Raw genomic sequence first — 24,819 nt, 5'->3', positions numbered from 1 at the left:
ACGTGGAGGAGTTCGCTAGTTATCGGGAACTTCAATTATAGGCACGTTCTGGAGTCCCTCCGGGAAATAGCGCTCAGAACCGGAAAAATAGCCAATGTGCACTCTGTATGTCTGCCGCTGGGGTCTTATTCGAGATGTGGAGGAGACTTTGCCTGCTGCTATCGAGCGTGCAGTGTGCAGTCATCTGGAGGCCACCAATGAAGCCTGTCGCTTGGGTTCGAGGCCATCGTCAGTTCACACCGGCGGCTGGCGAAGTGGCATTGGGTGAAGTATTGTAAGACTCCCCTTGATAGGTCAGGGGGCACTACAGAAAGTAAGCAGCTACTCGGGTAGCAGAATACTAATGGAGTGCACACGGGGGTTTCCTAGGTTGGATGGTAGTTCACACGGGCTTTTCTAGGTTAGGTTGAGGTACTCCGATGAACGCTCGACAGTCGAAACGCAGATAATGAAATCAGACCGCATTCACAGTAAAGACACGTCGACTGGCGAAATTTTAACAGTAAGTTGTCGAAGTGTTCGTAACGAAGTTCTCGAATTTTCTGCTGTCCAAGAAATGTTTTGCCCTCAAATTATTCTCAGGACTAAGAGCTGGCCGAAACCTGAAGTAGAAACCTTTAAAGTATTTAACGAATTATGGAAGTATGTCGGAAAGACAGATTATATGCCATAGAAGGGGGAGTGTGCAATGCAGTCGACAAAAATATTCTCTCTGTTGGGGTCGATTTTGAGCGTGACTGTGGAGTTATGTGGATACATGATCCTTTTAATTGTTGGATTTTTTTTTAACGGCCATCCGATTCCTCCACGAGAGTTTCAGAATCATTCAAAGTAAGTCTACGCTTAGTAGCATGGAACTAACCAGGTCATGCAATATTAGTTGGAGGTGGCTTAAAACTATAGAGTACAGACTAGGACGTTTATAAGTTCATTCCAGAGGGAACGGACTGGTAGTCTTGTGAAGCACTGTTCAACATGTTTTCCGAAAATTGTTTCGAGGCAGCGAGTTTGACAGCACACAGTGCAATGGAAATATTTGAGACCACGTAGCTGCAAACAGACCTGATCTTTCGACGTTGTCAGTATATAGACAGTCCGTAGTAATCAATCTGTCACCATAGCAACGATGGTTACTAAAATTAATTAGACAAGAAGCCTAGAAAAGTATTTTTGCTAGAAAGGTCAGATAAGCAGCTTTTAGTATCAAACTTCGACAGTGAATGTACATCATTTAGTTGTAGTATGACGGACGTAGAGGAATTATGGGCAGAGTGTAAACGGGTTGTGAATCGCGCACTGTACTTTGCTTGTGCCCAGTAAGTTGATTAAGAACGGAAAAGACCCACCGTGAGTGAATAACAAAATTCGAAAAATTCTGATGAAGCAAAGTCTGTTGCACTCTCGTTCCAAAGAGACGACAAGCAAATTAGTAGCTATTCGTGCGTCTGTGAAGATTTATGAGCGAAGCTTGCAATTACTACCTCCGTGGCAAGTGATCTTGCTGAAAACCCGAGAAAATTCTAATCCTGTCTGATTCAAACAAGAGATGAAAGCCCCCTCCATGAAAAACACGACCACACCATAACACCACAGCCTCCGAATTTTACTGTTGGCACTACACACGCTGGCAGATGACGTTCACCGGGCATTTGCCATACCCACACCCTGCCATCGGATCGCCACATTGTGTACCGTGATTCGTCACTCCACACAACGGTTGTCCACTGTTCATTCATCCAATGTTTACGCTCCTTACACCAAGCGAGGCGTCGTTTGACGTGATGTGTGGCTTATGAGTAGTCACTCCGTCATGAAATCCAAGTTTCCTCACCTTGCACCTAACTGTCATAGTACTTGCAGTGGATCCTGACGCAGTTTGGAATTCGTGTGTGATGGTCTGGATAGATGTCTGCCTCTTACACATTACGACCCTCTTCAACTGTCGCGGTCTCTGTCAGTCAACAGGCGAGGTCGGCCTGTACGCTTTTGTGCTGTACGCGTCCCTTCACGTTTCCACTTCATTATCACATCGAAAACAGTGGACCTAGGGATATTTAGGAGAGTGGAAATCTCGCGTACAGACGTGACACAAGTGACACCCAATCACCTGGCCGTGAGTTCCGCGGAGCGCCCCATTTTGCTCTCTCACGATGTCTAATGACTACTGAGGTCGCTGATCTGGAGTACCTGGCAGTAGGTGGCAGCACAATGTACCTAATAGGAAAACCTGTGTTTCAGGGGGTGTCCAGATACTTTTGATGACATAGTGTATGTAAAATCGCTGAGCTGGTCGAAGGTTTCTATTCAGCCACTCGTTAGCCAGTGTGGTATAGCAGTAGAAGGTTGCGAAAGGAAAGCTTAAGTTTTAAATTTTACGTTGGAGAAATCGTTCCCACAGGAGAATCGCACAAACTTACCATCGATTGACCATTGTACAGACTCCCGTATGGAGGACATAATAATAGGCATCCCTGGCTTAAAGAAGAATTGAAAACAAAAGGGGGTGTTGAGTGCACAAGGGAATCTTGTCGTAACAAGACACTTTTGAGATAAATGCATTAAGTTTTTACTGGATAAATTAATTAGATGAAAAAATTTTATCAGTTTAAAAATCTCTGAATAATAAAAAATACTTTGTGTAATGTGTTCTTGCATTGAATAAGAGTAATTTTAAGTGCTGTTACAGGGTTCCTCAAGTAGAAAAATAAGATTTTGGACTTGTTTCTTTTGTGCCTGGGACGTATTGTACTTGTATCATCGTCTTAGTTCTTGTCTACAGGTTTCGTTAAGGAAACAGTAATGCATATACATTTCATGACTGTACAAGGCAAGTCACCTAAACCTTGTACATTAGATATTCGAAAATGGAAAGTGCTATTGATGTGCGGTTTTCACAGAACGGACTGTTAGACAGGGGCTCGTATTGTTAGCCAATAGCCGGCCGCTGGTGGCCGAGCGGTTCTAGGCGCTTCAGTTTGGAACCGCACGACCGCTACGGTCGCAGGTTCGAATCCTGCCTCGGGCGTGGATGTGTGTGATGTCCTTAGGTTAGTTAGGTTTAAGTAGTTCTAAGTTCTAGGGGACTGATGACCTGAGATGTTAAGACCCATAGTGCTCAGAGCCATTTTGTTAGCCAATAAACAGATTGTAATAATAATTAGAAAGCATATTTTCCGTGAAAACATACACTTTTTTTAAGTGGAATAATGCCTATTGACATTAACAAACTAAAGGTAGGGTAAATTAGAATGTCAGTGGTGTTTATTGCAGGTTTCTAGTGCGGGTCGTTTACAGTGTATCATACACTCCTGGAAATGGAAAAAAGGACACATTGACACCGGTGTGTCAGACCCACCATACTTGCTCCGGACACTGCGAGAGGGCTGTACAAGCAATGATCACACGCACGGCACAGCGGACAAACCAGCAACCGCGGTGTTGGCCGTCGAATGGCGCTAGCTGCGCAGCATTTGTGCACCGCCGCCGTCAGTGTCAGTCAGTTTGCCGTGGCATACGGAGCTCCATCGCAGTCTTTAACACTGGTAGCATGCCGCGACAGCGTGGACGTGAACCGTATGTGCAGTTGACGGACTTTGAGCGAGGGCGTATAGTGGGCATGCGGGAGGCCGGGTGGACGTACAGCCGAATTGCTCAACACGTGGGGTGTGAGGTCTCCACAGTACATCGATGTTGTCGCCAGTGGTCGGCGGAAGGTGCACGTGCCCGTTGACCTGGGACCGGATCGCAGCGACGCACGGATGCACGCCAAGACCGTAGGATCCTACGCAGTGCCGTAGGGGACCGCACCGCCACTTCCCAGCAAATTAGGGACACTGTTGCTCCTGGGGTATCGGCGAGGACCATTCGCAACCGTCTCCATGAAGCTGGGCTACGGTCCCGCACACCGTTAGGCCGTCTTCAGCGATGAGAGTCTCTTCTGCCTTGGTGCCAATGATGGTCATATGCGTGTTTGGCGCCGTGCAGGTGAGCGCCACAATCAGGACTGCATACGACCGAGGCACACAGGGTCAACACCCGGCATCATGGTGTGGGGAGCGATCTCCTACACTGGCCGTACACCACTGGTGATCGTCGAGGGGACACTGAATAGTGCACGGTACATCGAAACCGTCATCGAACCCATCGTTCTACCATTCCTAGACCGGCAAGGGAACTTGCTGTTCCAACAGGACAATGCACGTCCGCATGTATCCCGTGCCACCCAACGTGCTCTAGAAGGTGTAAGTCAACTACCCTGGCCAGCAAGATCTCCGGATCTGTCCCCCATTGAGCATGTTTGGGACTGGATGAAGCGTCGTCTCACGCGGTCTGCACGTCCAGCACGAACGCTGGTCAAACTGAGGCGCCAGGTGGAAATGGCATGGCAAGCCGTTCCACAGGACTACATCCAGCATCTCTACGATCGTCTCCATGGGAGAATAGCAGCCTGCATTGCTGCGAAAGGTGGATATACACTGTACTAGTGGCGACATTGTGCATGCTCTGTTGCCTGTGTCTATGTGCCTGTGGTTCTGTCAGTGTGATCATGTGATGTATCTGACCCCAGGAATGTGTCAATAAAGTTTCCCCTTCCTGGACAATGAATTCACGGTGTTCTTATTTCAATTTCCAGGAGCGTATTTTGAAAAGATTCCACACCGACACTGTTTGCCATTCAATCTACGTAGTTGCTAGGTACAATGTTATGTTTGCTTACAGTGTGCTTGTGTGTTCTATGAGTAAATTGCGATCTGCTAATCAGTGTGTGACAGTGCAAGCAGTGGCGATAGGACGATGGGATTTACCAGTGCAGAAAAAGTCTATATGCTCGTGGTGTATGGAGAGTGTAGGAAGAATGCAGCTCGTTCTTGTTCGATGTATGCGGCAAGATATCCCTATAGAAGTCAACCATCTCGGCAGCTATTTATCTGCCAAGTGGTAGTGTAACACCTAGACAATGTAAAAGAAGGAAACAAGTGACGACAGCAATTCATCCGCATTTTAGCTCCTGCGCAGTCGCACAAGGAATTGGCATGAGTCAGGCAAGTGTTATGCATTTCCCATAGTCAAAGGCCCCATCCCTATCACATCTCTCTCCAACAAGAGCTGCGTGGAAACGATTATGAGAATCATGTTTACTTCTGTACATGGGCATTAAGACAGCATGCTCCAGATGTATCATGTATCTTGTTTAGTGATCAAGCCACATATACCAATCGTGGCCAGGTAAACTGCCGAAACATGCGCGTTATTGTTTTGAGAATCCCGTTGGCTTCGTCAGATGGAACGACAGCGTCTTGGAGTGTAAACATTTTGGTGCGGGATAGTGAACCATCAGCTCACAGGCCCGTGTTTCACAGAGGGAACACTGAACGCGCGAAGTATCGCAGCCTCCAAAACAGACCATCTTCCGCGGATACTAGAAGACATTCCTCTGGTACCTACATGATGGTTGTTCGGCTCATAGTGCTCGTGGCTGTCCAGCTCATAGTGCTCCAAGTACTACAGGATGACTTCACGGATTGTCTCCAAATCGTTGGATTGTACGCAGAGAATCTGTACCTTGTCCAGCCTGTTCCCCAGGTTTGATGCCTGTAGGCTTTCTTCTGTGGATAAAGCTGAAAGATTCTGTTTGTAAGGACGTACCAAGTAACCAACTATACCCGACGATATGCAACGACGTGTTACTGCAGTCTCCTTGGACATTTCCCTGAAACGCTAGCACGTGTGCAGCAGTCGTTCCATGCCAAACCGGAAGCGTCTATTGCTGCCGGTGCTCAGTTTCAACACAACCAATGATGGTCAGTTGTCTCGTTACTGGTCAGAATCCACATAATTAGTGTATGAACTTGTGTTTTGCTATCACAGGTGTTGTACAAGTGTCGGCGCGGGCAGTTTTGAAAATACGATACCCCATAAACAACCCGCTCTAGAATGTTGCAGCAAACGCCACTGACATTCTAATTTACCCTACTTTTAATTCGTTAATGTCAATAGGCATCGTTCCATTTAAAGCAGTGTATGTCTTCACGGAAAATACGCTAAGTGTTATTAGAATCTGTTTATTGGCTAACAATGCGAGCCTCTGACTAACAGTCCAATCTGTGAAAACCGAACATCAATAGCACTTCCACAGTATTTACGGTACAAGTTTTAGGTGATTCAGCCTGCATAAGTATACTTTTATTCTGTGCGTCTGCTTATAATTAATATTTCCAAACAGGAAATTATGAATTTCAGATTTAAAGAAAAGTCTATTCACTTTCGTCTGCTTCCTCTTGCAAAACTAAGGAAGCTGTATTGGCAGTGTCACAACCGTAGGTTCTTGGCAAAATAACTATGCACAGTTGGAATATATAGCAGGAAATCATCAGTGCCCATTGGCCGATGTTTCATATAAAGAGGGCCCTGCTGGATGTCAGGAAAGTATATTATGGGATGGCTGTACTTCTTTCTTACTTCAGCTTCGTCAAATTGCACATCAGGGTTCAGTGTCTCATTAAACATGAGGGGAAAAGAAAATCCTATTTTATAATGTAACCATCTCACAGTCCGCCAGTTGATGCCGTAACGAGCAATCATTTTTTTTATGTCCATTACTGAATTCTCCAAATTTCCGTTGGATAAGAGATCTGAGAATATGATTTTAGTGACCTCAGACCCAGGGGACATTTTCTTTGCATCTCTAACGCTATCCATTCAACCATTTGGTGCGCAAATGTGCGAAATTTTCAAACTGGCATTCTCCACTAAACGAAAATAACTATCATTAGGTAAAGAAGTATGTCCTGATAACAAGAATTTGTCATCAATAGCTGAGACATCAGGCTGGGAAAAATGGTTCAAATGGCTCTGAGCACTATGGGACTTAACATCTATGGTCATCAGTCCCCTAGAACTTAGAACTACTTAAACCTAACTAACCTCAGGACAGCACACAACACCCAGTCATCACGAGGTAGAGAAAATCCCTGACCCCGCCGGGAATCGAACCCGGGAACCCGGGCGTGGGAAGCGAGAACGCTACCGCACGACCACGAGACGCGGGCTTCAGGCTGGTATCTTGAAATAACTTCGAGAGAGACAATGACGTTTTAATGTCCCTGTTTTCGCCATGTATTCTTCTGCGTTTGCTGGAATCACTGGATTTCGTGCCACATGGAACCAAAGCCAAGCTGTCTCGAATACAGTCAAGTAAAATAATAAGGGTACGCTTTACACTGTGCGTTACGCGCGCGTCGACTGGACGATAATACGGGACAACTACTTTACCGGCGCGTTTAAGTTAGACACCACTGGCAATGCAGTTTGCCCCACTGTTGGACTGCAAAGCGGAAGATCCACGTTCAAATCTCATTCGTGCCCCTTTTCTTTCACAAAATTATGAACTTTTTGACCGGTCATTGACGTATGTGTTCTCATTCTGTAGTCTTGACTCAAATGGCTCTGAGCACTATGCGACTTAACTTCTGAGGTCATCAGTCGCCTAGAACTTAGAACTAATTAAACCTAACTAACCTAAGGACGTTACACACATCCATGCCCGAGGCAGGATTCGAACCTGCGACCGTAGCGGTCACGCGGTTCCAGACTCTGTAGTCTTGGCAAGCGTCATACTATTTATCGGTTAGAGAATATGAGTCGTGTGGTAAGAATGTATTACCGTCGCAGGAAAATGTGATGAATAGTAAGAGCAGGCGAGTAACTGCATAGGCCTCCATAAAAATGAAAACAACAAATAAAAGTGGTCTGAACTGTTACAGCAAAGGAATTCAAGAGTCATTACTTCCAAAATGGAACGCAAGAGTCATAACGTGAGGAGGTACTTGTGTAGAACAAATAGGAACTATGTACGTCTGGAGGTCCTTTCCTTAGACCTCGCTGTTGCAAACGGGCATTACACCGCGACACGGACACAAATTTGAATACGGCGAACAGGCGTGTCAGTGACCGGACGGATCCTTCATAATTTTGTGAAAAAATTATGGGGCACGAGGGAGATTTGAACATGGATACCCACCTTCGTAGTCCAACACCGTGACCACATAACCACTACATCATGGCTCTTCAAATTAGCTCAATTTTGCACATCTTGAGTTTCCATTTTGCTTTCTTTTCACAGTTCAGTACACCTTATTCCCATGCTTGATCTGTGTTCAGTTTTTGACAGGCTATCCACTGTGCCAATTACCACTAAATCTGAGGGGGATGCGACGGGGAGTTTTCCTTGTTAGGGGACCAGACGGAAAGAGTAGCATGCTTTTGTTAGTAGCGAAGATAGTATTGTAATTAAAAAGAAGAGTGACGAGAATTGCTAACTTAAAAGAAGCGTAATTTCTTGATTGTAGGGATTTTACGGTATAGTTAAATATTGAAGCCATTGAAGGTATTAGTCACTCGTCTGGTAACCTCTGAACTCTTTCCATGTCCACCGAGCGACGTGGCGCAGTCGTTGGGACACTGGAATCGCATTCGGGAGGACGACGGTTCAATCCCGCGTACGGCCATCCTGATTTAGGTTTTCTGTGATTCCCCAAAATCCCTCCAGGCAAATGCCGGAATGGTACCTTTGAAAGGGCACGGTCGACTTCCTTCCCCGTCCTTCCCTAATCCAAGAGACCGATGACCTCGCTGTCTGGTCACATCCACCAAAACATACCAACCCTCTTTCCATGTCCGAAACCGAGAAACAAACATCTGTACTGGAACTGTCATCTGAGACGTTGATAATGAGCCGATCAAGAACAGAATCCGCGAAGCCAGCCAAGTGGCAGATTTTCACCTCTTCTTTTGACGTAGCCTACCGTCAGTGTGCGACCGCGACGTGAGGCAAAGGTTCGTGTATTAGTTCTAATACATCTGGCAGCTAAAATGTCTTGTTATTTCTCGCGACAATTCTCTAACTTGAGTCCAGTTCAGTTCTGCCGGGTTCATATTGCATTGATACGTTGGTAACTGCAAAAATGCTGCATTTGTGTGACGCGCTGGACATTGTGCCAATTAATGTTTTTCACGTTTGTACGATGCTTATCACTTTGGATTGTCTGGAACCTCATCTGTTGTATAAACCAATGGACGTAGTACAAATAAAGAGTATTGGATTTTTAATTTTTCTCGTAAAAATTCAATTTAGATTTCCTTCATTTTAAAGGCACTTTATTGACAGTCTTTTGTAAAATATCGATTGATAAGAATTTATATTTTCAGTGAAAACTGGAATTTTGCGTTCAATATGTAACTAGAAGCAAGATGTCGTGTATCTTTTATAAACAATTATGATTAGATACATGCTAATTAGCGAAAATTTGATGAATTTTAAATTTAAAAGATGTAGGTATTCAAAACTGTACGAAAAGAAGAAAAGAAAAGATAGAGGTATTCAAAACTGTACGAAAAGAAGAAAAGAAAGGTCACAGGGATATTTGAACCACCGATCCATGGACTAGCACCAGAATACCAGTCTTATATGTATATTTTAATTCTCCCTGGACTTGAACTAAACTAAGCATCTTAAAAGGGAGGATTTCAGTAGTGAAAGGAAAAGAGAGAACTATAATTGAACTGAAAACTTCTTTAAAGATAACTCTGTCCAGAAGAAACTGTTTGAAAATATCAATGAGGGAGTGGATAACCCTTACAGGATTTTCATCTGGTTCCAATGTCTGCATATCATTATTCTTTCTCTTTTGTCCTTTTGTATTCCCGTTTGTTATAACAAATCTGGCGATGAAGCTTAGTCACCTGGGAAAGATTATGTACATACTATATACAGCAAACGGTTAGGTAGTGAGTCGGCTGGTCTCAGAAAAGGTAGGCTTAGAGGTGGGTTCCTAGTTGGTACTTTTTCAATTTAGAAAAATCTTTGTATAAGTGGTGGTGTCTTTCTGTACCCATCGTCAAAAGTATCCGACAGAAAATTTTAGGATACATCTGGGTAGCTATTTACTGATCGTATTTTATGGTGTTGATTCAGCTGTGTGTCTCACTATAAGAAAACAGCATAACTCTATTAAATGTAGTTTCTTGAAAAACCACAAAGCTGGTTATTTCTTTAAACTTGTGAAAACATCTATCTCGCCACTTTTTAACGGTGTTCAACGTGCGTGTTTCACTACGGAGGAGGAAGCAACGTAAGCCAGTTGCGTATTAACGGCGCGACAATCAGAGCACAACAGCACAGGTGCCACTGTGCACGAGTTTTGAAATTAAAACTACATAACTAAAGCTGTTAATACATTAGAATATTTTAAAGTTTCGTTTACCGGAACTTGATAATAAATCTAATACATATGTGGGACCTACTTCCCAGAGCGTAACAACACCAGTGTACGTGTGCTACGCCTGCTGACTAATCGCCGCGTTTGTATTTACATCAGGCTTATTATTTTGATGAACAAAGTATAATACCTTGATTTCTGGATCCAATTCTTTTCTTAGACCTCCTAACGGACCTGGCTGAACAAGTCCCCGGAAGTACACATTTTGCAGAGTATAATCACTACCTTCCCAAAAGCAATAAAGCAGCCGACAGAAAACTTTGGAATACATCAGGATAGCCTTCTCCTCTTCGAATTGATTGTGGCAATGCAACTCGAATCGGCGGGGGGAGGGGATGGTAGGCCTTAGCGAGAATGCTTTTAGCCAGAACTCATAGCGCCATTCCTTTTTGTATGCTACTGCCCCCAGAATCACTGCCATTGCCTAATACTCCTGTTCCACTGCTTGCAATGTCAAGAACGTCATCTTCCTCTACGCCAACTTGATTGCAAAGATTAGTAAGGTTAGTGTTGTTTAACGTCCCGTCGACAACGAGGTCATTAGAGACGGAGCGCAAGCTCGGGTTAGGGAAGGATGGGGAAGGAAATAGGCCGTGCCCTTTCAAAGGAACCATCCCGGCATTTGCCTGAAACGATTTAGGGAAATCACGGAAAACCTAAATCAGGATGGCTGGAGACGGGATTGAACCGTCGTCGTCCCGAATGTGCAAAGATTAGTCATCAGCTGCTGCTGAAGCAGCACATCCCACAGGAGGGGGTACCCAAAATATCCGGAATAATTTTTTAAATTCTATATATTTTCAAATTGTTTACAAAACATTATATCCTTCAAAATACTCTCCATTACAACTAATACATTTGTCCCATCGGTGCTCCTACTGTTCGCAACATTTTTTATGTCATCTTTAGAAATGGCTGACAGCTCCTCCCTCTTCTTTTTTTTTTTTTTCTTCTTCAGTGTTGTCAGATCTGTGTCCTTTCATGCCCAGTTTCATGCGTGGAAATAAGAAAAAGTCGCACAGAGGCACGTCAGGCGAGTAAGGTCGTGGGGCAACGGAACCGTGTCATTTTCAGTCAGAAACTGTGTAACAGAGATGGCTGTGTGTGCAGCTGCGTTGTCGTGGTGGGAGAACCACTCTCCTGTCTGCCACAAAACGGTTGGTTTCTGACGAACATGTTGCGGAACCTTCTTAAAACTTCCAAATAAAAGGTTTGATTGGCGGTCTGACCTGGGGGAACAAATTCTGAATGAACTACGCTTGGCACCAATAAACCAAATCATCGTTGTTTTGATGCTTGATTCGACGACAAATTTTTGGACGGTATGACGATGAAGTATTTCACTGGCTTGACTGTTGCTTTATTTCTGGGTCGTAACCATAGCACCAGTAACGACCTGGATCAGTTTCAAGCTGCTGTTTCAAAGCATGACATTATTCAGCTCAGTCTTCCTTTTGGTCGTGAGTAAGAACCCGAGGGACAAAGTTGACAGCAATCCTTTTCATTCCCAAATCTTCCGTTAAAATTCGCTGAACGGAGCTCCAAGATAATCCACTAATCAGTGACAGGTGATCAGTTGTCTGACGACGGTCTGTGACGACAAGCTCTCGAATTTTTCATGATTCCCGTCGATTCGGACCCTTTCTGGAGGTCCACAACAAGGTTTGTCATTTTTAAATCGAACAAACCAATCCTACACTTGACTTTTTCGCATAGCGTCATCTTGGTAAGCTGTTTTCGACATTAGAACAGTTTCAGCAGCATTTTTATCGAGTAAAAAACAAAATTTCACAGCTACACGTCGTTCACTTAAACTTTCCACATTTAAAAAAAAAAAAAAAACATTCATGACAGATGAACAGAACAAGCCAGGTCTTTTTCTTGTGTATAGCAATGAACTTTCATCAGTTACATTACCAGATTCCAAATTTGTTTTCTTTGCCGATGATACAAACATTGCAATAAATAGCAAATCAAATGTAATCTTAGATCGGCTAATGAAATATTTGTGGACATTTATCACTTGTTCCTAGCCAGTTCTTTGTCACCAAACTTTGAAAAAACACACTTCATGCAGTTCAGAACTTGAAAGGGGTGTCCCACGAGTATGTGCCTAACATACGATGACAAGCAGATAGAAGAAGTGGACAGTGTTAAATTCTTGGGATTACAGCTTGATAATAAATTCAACTGGGAGGAGCACACCACAGAACTGCTGAAGCGTCTTAACAAATCTCTATTTGCAACGCGAATTGTGTCGCACATAGGGGATATAAAAATGAAAAAGGTGGCGTACTATGCTTACTTTCATTCCATAATGTCATATGGGATTATTTTTTGGGGTAATTCTTCAAGCCAGGCTAAAGATTTCCGGCCACAAAAACGAGCAATAAGAGTTACATGTAGTGTGAATTCAAGAACATCCTGCAGAAGCCTGTTTAGGGAACTAGGTATAGTAACTACTGCGTCTCAATATATTTATTTTTTAATGAAATTTGTCATTAAAAATACATTACTTTTTCAAACCAACAGCTCAATTCATGGAATCAATACTAGAAATAAGAATAATCTTCACAAGGATTTAAAGTCACTTGGTCTTGTACAAAAAGGTGAGCATTATTGAGGAACAAACATTTTCAATAACTTGGCAGCAGCCATAAAAAGCTTAACGACCAGTGAAATTCAGTTTAAGAGAAGCCTAAAGGATTTATTGGCTCTGAAAGCAGCTCCATAAGTAGTATATAATAATGGAGTAAGTGCAAAATGATTAAAAGTGGACTTGATTCCTTGCGCTTTGAATGGCCCAAATAAGTCTTTAGGTTCGAATGGAATACTGTTTCAGTTTTACGAAGGTTACTCTGCGGTATTGACTCCTTACTTAGCGTACGTTTATCGAAATCTCTCGCACAGCGGAAGGTCCCACGCGACTGGGAAAAAGTGTAGTTGGCTCCAGTGCATAAGAAGGGTAAAAGGACGGGCCGTGAAAATTACAGACCAATATCCTTAACATCGGTTTGCTGAAGAATTCTAGAACATTTTTTGAGTTCGAATATATTATATTTCCTATAGATCGAAAGCTTATGCCTACGAATCAACACGGTTTTGGAACGCAATGCTCGTGTGAAACCCAGATTGCCCTTATCTCACGTGATATAGATGAGGGGGAAGAGGCAGATTCCATATTCCTAGATTTCCGGAAAACGATCGACACGGTGCCCCAGTGCTGACTATTAACAAAGGTTCGAGCATACGTGGTATGTTCGCAGATATGTGCGCGTCCTGAAGATTCTGAAGTAATAGAACCCAGTATGTTGTCCTCGATGGCAACTGTTCATCACAGTCATAGGTATCGTCAGGGAAGTGTGATAGGTCCGCTATTATTCTCGACGTACCAGGGTAAGTCAATTATTATCCGCAATTTAGTTATATTTTTGTTTATTTCGGTAATACTGTGGTTTTACGTTGATGACGCATGCTTTGTTTATTTGTTCTCATATCTTTGCAGTTTTCAAGCTGCTAGGTTAGTTTCGTAATCGCTGCCGCGCTGTTAAATCATGGCTGCTCCGCTGTCTATTTGCACCAAAGAAGAGCAACGATCAGTGATCCGTTTTTTGTGGCCGGAAGGCGCATCAGGGGCCGAAATTCATAGAAGACTTTCGGTGCAGTACGGGATCAGTGTTTCACCACAACGGAGTGTCTACGAATGGATTGACAAATTCAGAAATAGTCGCACAAGTGATACGCACGGTGAAGGAGCCGGACGACCGTTTAGCGCCACAAATGAAACGATTGAGCGTTCACATGAAATGATTCTCTTAGACAGACGATAAACTATTGACGAAATGGGCACATCGTCTGCAAATTAGTCATGATTCTGCCTACGAAATCATCCGCAACAGACTTGGGTTTCATAAAGTTTGTACAGGATGGATCCCAAAACGACCCACACAGTTGCATAAGCAAACGCGCTTGGAGATCCGCAAAAAAAAAAAAAAAAAAAAAAAAAAAAAAAAAAAAAAAAAATGGATCGCTATGGTAACGAAGGGGACAACTTCTTATACGGGATCATTACTGGTGACGAAACACGGATCCATAATTACGAGCCGGAGAGTAAACGGCAGAGCATGGAATGGAAACATCCAAATTGGCCGTGTAAGAAAAAGTTCAAGACCCAACCGCCCGCAGGAAAACATGCTTACGGTTTTTTGGGACGCACATGGTCCAGTACTGGAACATTATGGGGAAATGGGCACAACAATAAACAGTGTACGTTACAGTGAGATGCTTACTGCCAGGCTAAATCCTGCAATTCGAAGCAAACGCCTTGCTGTCAAAAGGTGTTGTGTTGTTGCACGAAAATGTCCGTCCGCATACTGCTGCCCACACTGCTGAAACGCTCCAGAAACTCAAATTTGAAGTACTGGATCATCCTCCATGTAGTCCCTATCTTGCCCCTGGTGACCATCACTTGTTTGGCCCACTCAAACAGGCATTAAGGGGGCGTCGATTTGCCTCGAAGCAGTGGAAGAAGCGGAGCATTCCTAGCTCGCAGCTCAACCGAGAACCTCCTTTAATGAGGGCATCAATGAGCTTGTACAACGATGGACCAAGTGCGTTGAAACGCAAGGAGACTATCGAAAAATGATGCTCTTGTGAGTTTCCTGTTTGATTACAATAAAATTTTATAACTACGTTGCGGATAATAATTGACTCACCCTCGTACATAAATGACCTGACGGACGGAGTGAGCAGGAAACTGCACCTGGTTGCTTCATCATGATCTGGTCTATGGGAACGTGTGCTCCTTGAGTGTCTGTAGGAAGATACAAGATGATTTAAACAAAATTTCTAGTTGGTGTGACGAATGCCAGCATGGTCTAAATGTAGGAAAATGTAAATTAATGCGGATGAGTAGCAAAAACAATGTGCAACGTTCGAATACAGCATAGTGGCGTAGTCACATCGATTAAATATTTAGGCATAACGTCGTAAAGCGGGGAAGTAGAACGAGCACGTAAGGACGACTTGGGAAGGCAAACAGTCGCCATCGATTTATTGCGAGAATTTTAGGAAAGTGCGGTTCATCTGTGAAGGAGACTGCATATACAGGGTGTTCGGAAATTCCCATTACGTCTAGGACTTACAGAGGGGAGTGAGAACATATTTTGAGTAGGAACCCATGTCCGGTAACGTACTGGTTTCGTTCTACGGCGCTTTCAATTCAGATATGTAGCACGTCAATGTCTGCTGAGGGAAAGAGCAAAGTTGCGGCGGAGCGTTTCCTTCCGTTCCTTTACGACGAACCTGCACCTACCTGTGAACATTGTCTCAGCAGATCATCAGTAGGGAAGCCGAGCTAACCTACTGTACTTCGACGTGAACTAGGCTGCAATTAAAGTCGCTGGAAATTTTGGTTGGAAATTTTGTCCTTAATTAATATATTCTGAAACTTAGGTGAACAAGTATCACTGCCAAGTCCGTGCTAGTCTTAACACACTCACTCACAATCCCTTTCACTCACGTTAGCAAGTTTATGGTGTTGCATTTCCCGAAAACGTAATAGCTACAAAAATACAGATTGTTTTTCATTCAGAATGCCTGCCAAATATTAAGTCTGTCGGTACCTAATACAGTCACAGTTTTTAGCCACCGACCTGCTCAATACGCCACGCGGAATTTGTCTTTTCTCGTCACAAAATTCACTTATCATTTCCGTCGGAACTACTAATACACACGTCCGAACTGTTTCATGGCTAGGCTCCGACTCTACTCGAGAATACTCTTAAGTCTTCTCTATCAGCAGAGAAAGGCGCGCGAAGAATAATGCTTTACCATTGGTCAGTTTACTCAACAGCCAATAGCAAAACAACATTCTTCCGCGTCAGTCCGCGCCTTTCATCAGGAACCAATAGCAAAATAGTAAACCTAACGACTACACTTTTTACCAACGTAATTATCTAATATACTGAAGTTTAGCTTATGCATTAAGTTATTTACTATTGTTATTTGTACCTGAATTAACTTTCCCTTTACCATAAGCTTACTTAACAAATCTGTTCTACAAAAATCCCCTTTGTCCACATCCATACTTCTTCCAAATGTTCCCACACTAAATCCCACAACATAACTCGTTAAACAATTATCTTCATATTAACCTTAAACCACACTCACGCATCATTCATACTGCTAAAACACATTTATAACATTTTACATACACAAAAAGACATAATAACACTATATGAAAATACTAGAACAGTTTATGAAAAACATTCTATTACTTTAGTGCACTCTAGTGGGCACAATCGAAGCTAAATCAGTTTCCTATCCAATATTGTCCTCCATCGACTGATATATAAACTACGTGCGCGTCCAGTCTCGCATCACTATCTGTCACTATCCAGCTCTGAGACACATCTCCCACTTAACCGCCTCCAAGGCAGGATCGGTATACGGCGCTACGTCTCAAAGTCTCAGAATGGGTTGTCGTGGTATGCAGTACAGTAGACAGGATGACGTTGGGTCGTATGCGAAGTTTAATTTACGAGACTCCTGTAGAGACAGAGGAAGATCTGCTGGCACGAGTTCTGTCCACTGCACTCCAAACTGAAGAGACACCAGGTGGGACAGAGAGTGTGTACCAGAACATGCTTCGTAGGTACAATGTCTGTAACAACGTTGGTGGTCGTCACATCGAGCCGATGTTGTGATGCGTCAGTACTGTTCCATACGTACAGTGTTCTGGGTTATTTTTTGTTTTGGAGTAATGTAAACACGTAATGTTTAAGTGTTAATACAAACAAATGTGCTTAAGTGGTAAATGGATGTTTCGTTGTTTCCTTTCGAATTGTTACGTAATAATTGTACTGGGTTACGTCTAATCCAGTTCCTCAAGCAGAAGTGGATAAGTTAAATATCTGGATTGAAACTGTAGAACGGAAACGGTAAGTTCAGAATATTATGTACTCGATTCCCTCTACTGGTCCTAGAAATTCGTAACGAGAATTTCCGAACGCCCTGTAGAACAATATAGTGCGACCCATTCCTGAGTACTGCTCGAGTGTTTGGGATCCCTACCGTGCCAGATTAAAGGAAGACGTCGAAGGGACGTAGAGCCGGGCTGCTAGATTTGATACCGTTCAAACTTAACGAACTTACCGAATGGAAAAACTGGTAGAAGCCGACCTCGGGGAAGATCAGTTTGGATTGCGTAGAAATGTTGGAAACGTGAGGCAATACTGACCCTACGACTTATCTTAGAAAATAGATTAAGGATAGGAAAACCTACGTTTCTAGCATTTGTAGACTAGAGAAAACTTTTGACAATGTTGACTGGAATACTCTCTTTCAAATTCTGAAGGTGGCAGGGGTAAAATACAGGGAACAAAAGGCTATTTACAATTTGTACAGAAACCAGATGGCAGTTATAAGAATCGAGGGGCATGAAAGGGAAGCAGTGGTTGGGAAGGGAGTGAGACAGGGTTGTAGCCTATCCCCAATGTTATTCAATCTGTACACTGAGCAAGCAGTAAAGGAAACAAAAGAAAAATTCGGAGTAGGTATTAAAATCCATGGAGAAGAAATATAAACTTTGAGGTTCGCCGATGACATTGTAATTCTGTCAGAGACAGCAAAGGACTTGAAAGAGCAGTTGAACGGAATGGATAGTGTCTTGAAAGGAGGATATAAGATCAACATCAACAAAAGCAAAACGAGGATAATGGAATCTAGTCGAATTAAGTTGGGCGATGCTGAGAGAATTAGATTAGGAAATGAGAAACTTAAAGTAGTAAAAGAGTTTTGCTATTTGAGGAGCAAAATAACTGATGATGGTCGAAGTAGAGAGGACATAAAATGTAGACTGGCAATGGCAAGGAAAGCGTTTCTGAAGAAGAGAAATTTGTTAAATCAAGTACAGATTTAAGTGTCAGGATGTCGTTTCTGAAAGTATTTGTATGGAGTGTAGCCATGTATAGAAGTGAAATGTGGACAATAAATAGTTTAGACAAGAAGAGAATAGAAGCTTTCGAAGTGTGGTGCTACAGAAGAATGCTGAAGATTACATCGGTGGATCACATAACTAATGAGGAGGTATTGAACAGAACTGGGGAGAAGAGGAGTTTGTGGTACAACTTGACTAGAAGAAGGGATCGGTTGGTAGGACATGTTCTGAGGCATCAAGGGATCACCAATTTAGTATTGGAGGGCAGCGTGGAGGGTAAAAATCGTAGAGGGAGACCAAGAGATGAATACGCTAAACAGATTCAGAAGGATGTAGGTTGCAGTAGGTACTGGGAGATGAAGAAGCTTGCACAGGATAGATTAGCATGGAGAGCTGCATCAAACCAGTCTCTGGACTGAAGACCACAACAACAAGAAGTTCGAACGACATGCGAGTATTACAGAAATGGTTTGGGAACTCAAATGGGAATCCATGGAGGGAAGGCCTCCTCCTTTCGAGGAGCACCATTGAGAAAATTTAGAGAACCGGCATTTGAAGCTGACTGTAGAACAATGCTGCTGTCGCCAACGTACATTTCGGGTAGGGACCACGAAAATAAGAGAAATTAGGACTCCTACGGATGCATATAGATAGTCGTTTTCCCCTCGCTCTGTTTGCGAGTGGAGCAGGGACAGGAAATGGCTGGTCGTGCTACAAGGTACTCTCCGCAAAACAACATACGGTGGCTTGCGGAGTATGTATGTAGATATAAATGCTACTCTTTCACTCGATGGTTTCTTTAATTTTCGCATGTGTGGAATCTATCACTCCTGTAGTCATGAATACTTCTACACCTATGAATTTCAGCTGTAGCCACTTCTGTTTTGCCATTTCGCACTTTCTGCCAGTCTCTGTTTCTTAAGGCTGTAACTTCTCCCTTTTATCCGCTTCATTTGCTGAATCTCTTTTCCTGAATTAAAATCAACAGCTCGTACGTTATTCAAGGATTTCTGTGGAACCTTTTTGCATATTTGATCCTCTTCTATATTCAGTAACTGAAATATATTCATTCGTCTTCTGTTGTTTTCCTTCTACTTGTTTCTGTTAACTGTTGCCTAACGCTCCTTTGAAAATCTGTAAAACCAGAGTTCTTTCCTTTTTCTTCAGTTTATTCTTTCCAGTATTTCTAGTTTTAATCAACAGCTGCGGAGTCAGGCGGACACTCTAGAAGCAACAGCAGTTTCTGTTTATGGACAACATTTAGTTCAGTCTTTGTTTTCGTATGTTTCTGTATAGAAGTGAATAGGCTCTATGTATCTAACTGTGTTGGATGGTATATAGTAACTTATTAAGATTTTCTGAGTAAATTTTAGTGCACTTGCTTCGTGTGAGCTGGCTTTGGAGTGTAGTAAAAACCAGGAGTAGCGTAGTAGTAGTGGATTGCATTCAGGGAGTGCACGTGTTATTTACGGATGCGGGGAGAACTGGCCACCATCCCTAAACAGCCGGAATCCTTGGTCGTGGTCGACAGGTTTTAGTCTCCTGCACTGCACTGCTTGGTGTAGGGGTCCCTAAGATGTAAGCGTTGGCACCTCTGTTGTTACAGCATCGCCCGATCCATAATCTTGCAGTGCCTTCTGATTCACTCCTCCTGATCGGTCGACACTCACTTGACGCTAAATGCTGAAGAGCAAATCTGAGAGGAAGACGAAAGTGGGTGCTGATCGCACGGTTTATGACACCCCCCTGCTTCCCGGGATTTGCGAAATTACTAGTTGACAATGACCGTGAATTATGAATTTTGACCTGCGTCGGGATAAGGCATCCGAATCCGAAGTAAATAATGTTTATTCCGATGGAACAGGAGACGTTGTAACTTGATCGTTATTGAATGAGTAATTTCATTCAATAACGATCTGTAAATGAAATAATGGAAATAATTTGGAAATAAATTTTGCCAGTGAAAATTTTGCCGAAAGAAATGATTAAGTTGTAAAAGCAATTAAAAAATCGGTCGCCGGCTCAACTGATGAGCGACAGTACTGTTAAGTACGTGAATAATTGTGTCAAAAATAAAGTTTACCTGTTTGTAGCGCAGCAGGTGGAACGGGAACTTTTACGTAAGTGCTGTGCCCGGCTCAGTAGTCATATAAAACAATGTCATAACAATCTAACTACACTTAAACATTAATGGTTAACGTTCAATAAGTGTTTTGATAATTATTTTGTTCATAATTTGTCAGCTAAGTGCAATGCTGACAACACAGATAATTATCTATCGAGATTTTGAATAATGGACTGTCATTCTGTCTTTGAAGTTAGGTACTTTGCAATTGCCAATAATTGATTAACTATGTTTTGAATGATAATAATTCATTAATTGGGGGATTGTCAAGTGGAATAAGCTTTATAGTTTCATGAAATATTCTTGAACTAACTTCAGCTGAATATGCATTGAAATAAATCTTGATAATCAAATTTATTACTTCAGTCTATTATTAAGTTACTACGGTTGGCGTAAGCTTATTAAGTGCAACAATTAACTACGATAACCAGTCTGAAATTTACTCTTCAGCGTCTATGCAAATAATTTGATAATTAACATATTTTCTCTTGATAATGGCGTGACACACTCGGTTCAATAAGGTAAGGATCGGAAGGAACCTACTTGGTGTTATTGTCGGGTGGAATGTAACTGCAACACTTCGATTATAAAGTGCTTGTTATTAATTGTTCAACTTCAGAGAAAAGCACAGTCACTGGCAAGCCTTCTACAATTTTATCCTACGGAAATTACGTAGATCTTAGTTCCCTCCTTGTGGGTGGATCGACGGAAGTCCACGGCAGCGACACAATGTGGCAGCGGGCTTTTACTGTTGCGACTTGGTCCCACAGTGCGCTTCACATTTAAGTCTTTGTTTCTTCAGCACTATGCCCATTAATCCATAATAACTTGCCATGCTTCCAGATATGCCGACCATTACTTTCCCGTCGTACTTAGATCCACACACTAGCCGTTAGATGTAACACAGCTAGGAATAGCAGCACTCGACAGTACGTCTTACTCCGAGCACGGCGTCACTGCTACTACTACCCGCTGGCGCGCTCCCGCGCCGAGCGGCACGACAAAACAATCTCTCTGACTTCAACGTTAACTAAATATGCCCTGACTTGCCAGTGTTAAATATTACATATTTTAATCATAGTATTTAAAATACATATTTACACTAGACAATACATCGTATACAAACAGTTTCATGTGTTAAGTAAGCGAAAAAATTCATAGCAAGAACTGCGTTGTAGCGTCACAGGTTGTCCACTCATACCTTAAAAACAGTTTCAGGTATTGCCCACTGCTGAAAGTACATATAACGCCTTGTCTGTGGGGACTGTGGCCAATCTTCCTGAAACGTACGAACAAGCACAGAATATAAGATTTCTTTCTATGAGGTGTTTCTGTGGTGTCACCGCCGGACACCACACTTGCTAGGTGGTAGCTTTAAATCGGCCGCGGTCCATTAGTACATGTCGGACCCGCGTGTCGCCACTGTCAGTAATTGCAGACCGAGCGCCACCACACGGCAGGTCTAGAGAGACTTTGCTAGCGACTACACTTACGAAGCCTTTCTCTCATTTGCCGAGAGACAGTTAGAATAGCCTTCAGCTAAGTCCATGGCTACGACCTAGCAAGGCGCCATTAACCATTTCAAGATAGTCTCACTTTTATCATCAAGAATGCTGTATACAAATGATGGAATAAAGTTAAGTATTTCCGCAGCTACGTACTTTTCTTTATAGCATACATTACGTCTCCTGTTTCAGACCTAAACTAGCCTGCGTGAGCTGACGCGTGCCCTTTCGGCTTCCTCGCCGTGTGTCTCGACTGTCTTGTCTAGAAACAACAGTTTCAACATTAGCCAGATGGTGGAGCGCCTTAGGAACATAGTGACAAGTGCCCACTGTGTGTGCTGGGAGTTCACGATCAAGTTGCAGAGACGGCTCTGGTGGCAGTGATACGACGCACCTGGTGCCCAAGTGGCAAATCGTGTCTCGTGTCTGTACGAATGTTACATGCCACCTCGTTTCAGAGTCTGCCTTAAGCTGCTTGCACATTACACGATTTCGCCCGTACGGGCAAATTTTCTTACAAGGGGAGGCCACGACGTTTGGAACGCAGATTTACTGCGAACTTCGTACACTCGTAGTACTCCATGAGGACAACAAAATGTGTAAGCAGTAGTGCGTACTTCTCAAGCGTTATTGAGAAAATCGCAAGATAATTTCGGTCGTCGATTATATACCAGTGTGTAGCCATTTTAACCATGAAGCGGCTACAGCCGAGCCGCGGCGTCACGGTAGCTCAGCGTGTTCGGTCAGAGCGTTAGCTTCCCTTTATAATAAAACAACTGAGCAAACGGATCATCGAACAAACTGAACGGGTGTCATCGGGCGCCCGCCCTGAACAAATTCAGTGAACAATATAGTACAAACTGTTTTTTTTTTTTTTTTTTTTTTTTTTTTTAACAAATGTTTGCGGCTCAAGCCGCTGGATCGTTGGTTCGAGTTCCGTTCGTCAATTTTTTTTTTTTTATTTTCAACACAGTCATTTTCTTTATTATTTATATTACAATTGATATAATTGGAAAAATACGTGTAATCGGAAGAACCTTTATTAAATTTACAATGTTATTTGACTGTGTACTAATTTTTATTATCGCAAATAATATAATATTCATAACTATCGACTAGTGAACGACCAAACGCATAAAGTGATCCTGAAAATGTGTGTTTGTCCGTGATTTGAGAAATCCTTTATACCTGGAAGGAGCCCGAAACGACTTGTTACCTCCAAGTTTTGACCGGCACAGACGGCTTTCGAAAAATGTACAATTAATCGTCGCTTTCAACATTACGAGTGACAGGATGGTATTTTTCGTAAAAACATGGAAAACATAAAGTTAACCGGCACGAGCTGCATTGAATAAATGCTACATTTTCGGATACGCAAGGTCTTTTGACGATTTCCGTGGCAAAACAAACCTCGTTAACATTTTCAAAAACCTCTCTTTCAGACGATAGTTTGGAAGCAAACCATGCATAACGCAGTATTTCCTTAAAAATCCAAAAAAAAAGGGTCAAATGGCTCTGAGCACTATGGGACTCAACTGCTGAGGTCATAAGTCCCCTAGAACTTAGAACTACTTAAACCTAACTAACCTAAGGACATCACACAAATCCACGCCCGAGGCAGGATTCGAACCTGCGACTGTAGCGGTCGCGCGCTTCCAGACTGAAGCGCCTAGAACCGCTCGGCCACCAGCGGCCGGCTCCTTAAAAATCGACGCTGATAATTGGTTATGCAGTATCGAGTGTATTTTAATAACGTCTTTGGAGAAGCAATTTCTCGTTCTCTTTCGATTAAATACGAACAGTTTTGAAGACACGGACAAGCATACATTTTCAGTATAACTTTATGCGTTTGGTCGTTTACTAGTCGATAGTTATGAATATTATATTATTTGTGATGATAAAAATTAGTAGACTGCCAAATAACATTGTAAATTTAATAAAAGTTCATCTGATTACACGTATTTTTCCCATTATATCAATTGTAATATAAATAGTAAAGAAAATGACTGTGTTGAAAATAAAAAAGATACTGACAAAGGGAACTCGATTCCAGCGATCCAGCGGCTTGAGCGCCAACCACTTAAAAAAAAAAAATAGTTATCCTATATTGTTCGCTGAATTTGTTCAGGGCGGAGTCCGATGATACCCGTTGAGTTTGTTCGTTCATCCGTTCGCTCAGTTGTTTTATTATAAAGGGCAGCTAACGCTCTGACCGAGCACGCTGAGCTACCGTGACGGCACCACTCGGCTGCAGCCGCTTCATGGTTAAAATGTCCACGCACAGATACATATTTGACGACCGAAATTATCTTCCGATTTTCTCAGTAACGTTTGAGAAATACGCGCTACTGATTACACATTTGTTGTCCTCATGGAGTACTACGAGTGTACGACGTTTGCAGTAAATCCGCGTTCCAATCGTCGTGGCCTCCCTTTGTTAGTCGACTGTTGAAGAGCATGAGACCTTTCACACAGTACTGTTACAACACGGACACGATTTTTAGTCGTGTTGCAGCCGTCCAGTGCCACTGCCGCCACACGGCACCGTGCCGTACTCTCGGCTCAGTGGCCCGCGTGCACGCTTTCACACTACACGATTTCAGTCGTACGGGAGCTGTCCCCAGTGTTACTTCTACTGCATTTTGGTTTCAGGTTGCGATTTTCCGTGTTTTCAGTTTGTGTGTGTCGCTGGCTTATTTTCACATTATGGAAGGAATTGACGCTAAAATTTTGATATTGCTAGTTGAATCAAAACCTGTATTATGGGACAAAACTTTAGATATTTATAAGGATGGAAACGCAACCAAAAAATGGTTCAAGTGGCTGTGAGCACTATGGGACTCAACAGCTGAGGTCATCGGTCCCCTAGAACTTAGAACTACTTAAACCTAACTAACCTCAGGACATCACACAAATCCACGCCCAAGGCAGGATTCGAACCTGCGACTGTAGCGGTCGCGCGGTCCCAGACTG

General features: G+C 42.9%; 1 protein-coding gene across 9 annotated transcripts in view; it reads left to right on the top strand.

Annotated features, from left to right (window-relative positions):
* Nucleotides 1-24,819, top strand: part of LOC126210558 (pharyngeal muscle protein 2-like) — a 510,724-nt gene that overhangs the window by 146,973 nt on the left and 338,932 nt on the right. The gene's annotated exons all lie outside the window — the stretch shown is intronic.

This window comes from Schistocerca nitens, chromosome 10 (assembly GCF_023898315.1).
Source record: "Schistocerca nitens isolate TAMUIC-IGC-003100 chromosome 10, iqSchNite1.1, whole genome shotgun sequence".
In the NCBI taxonomy this organism is placed as follows: Eukaryota; Metazoa; Arthropoda; class Insecta; order Orthoptera; family Acrididae; genus Schistocerca; species Schistocerca nitens.
This window is presented reverse-complemented; position numbering and strand designations above follow the sequence as displayed.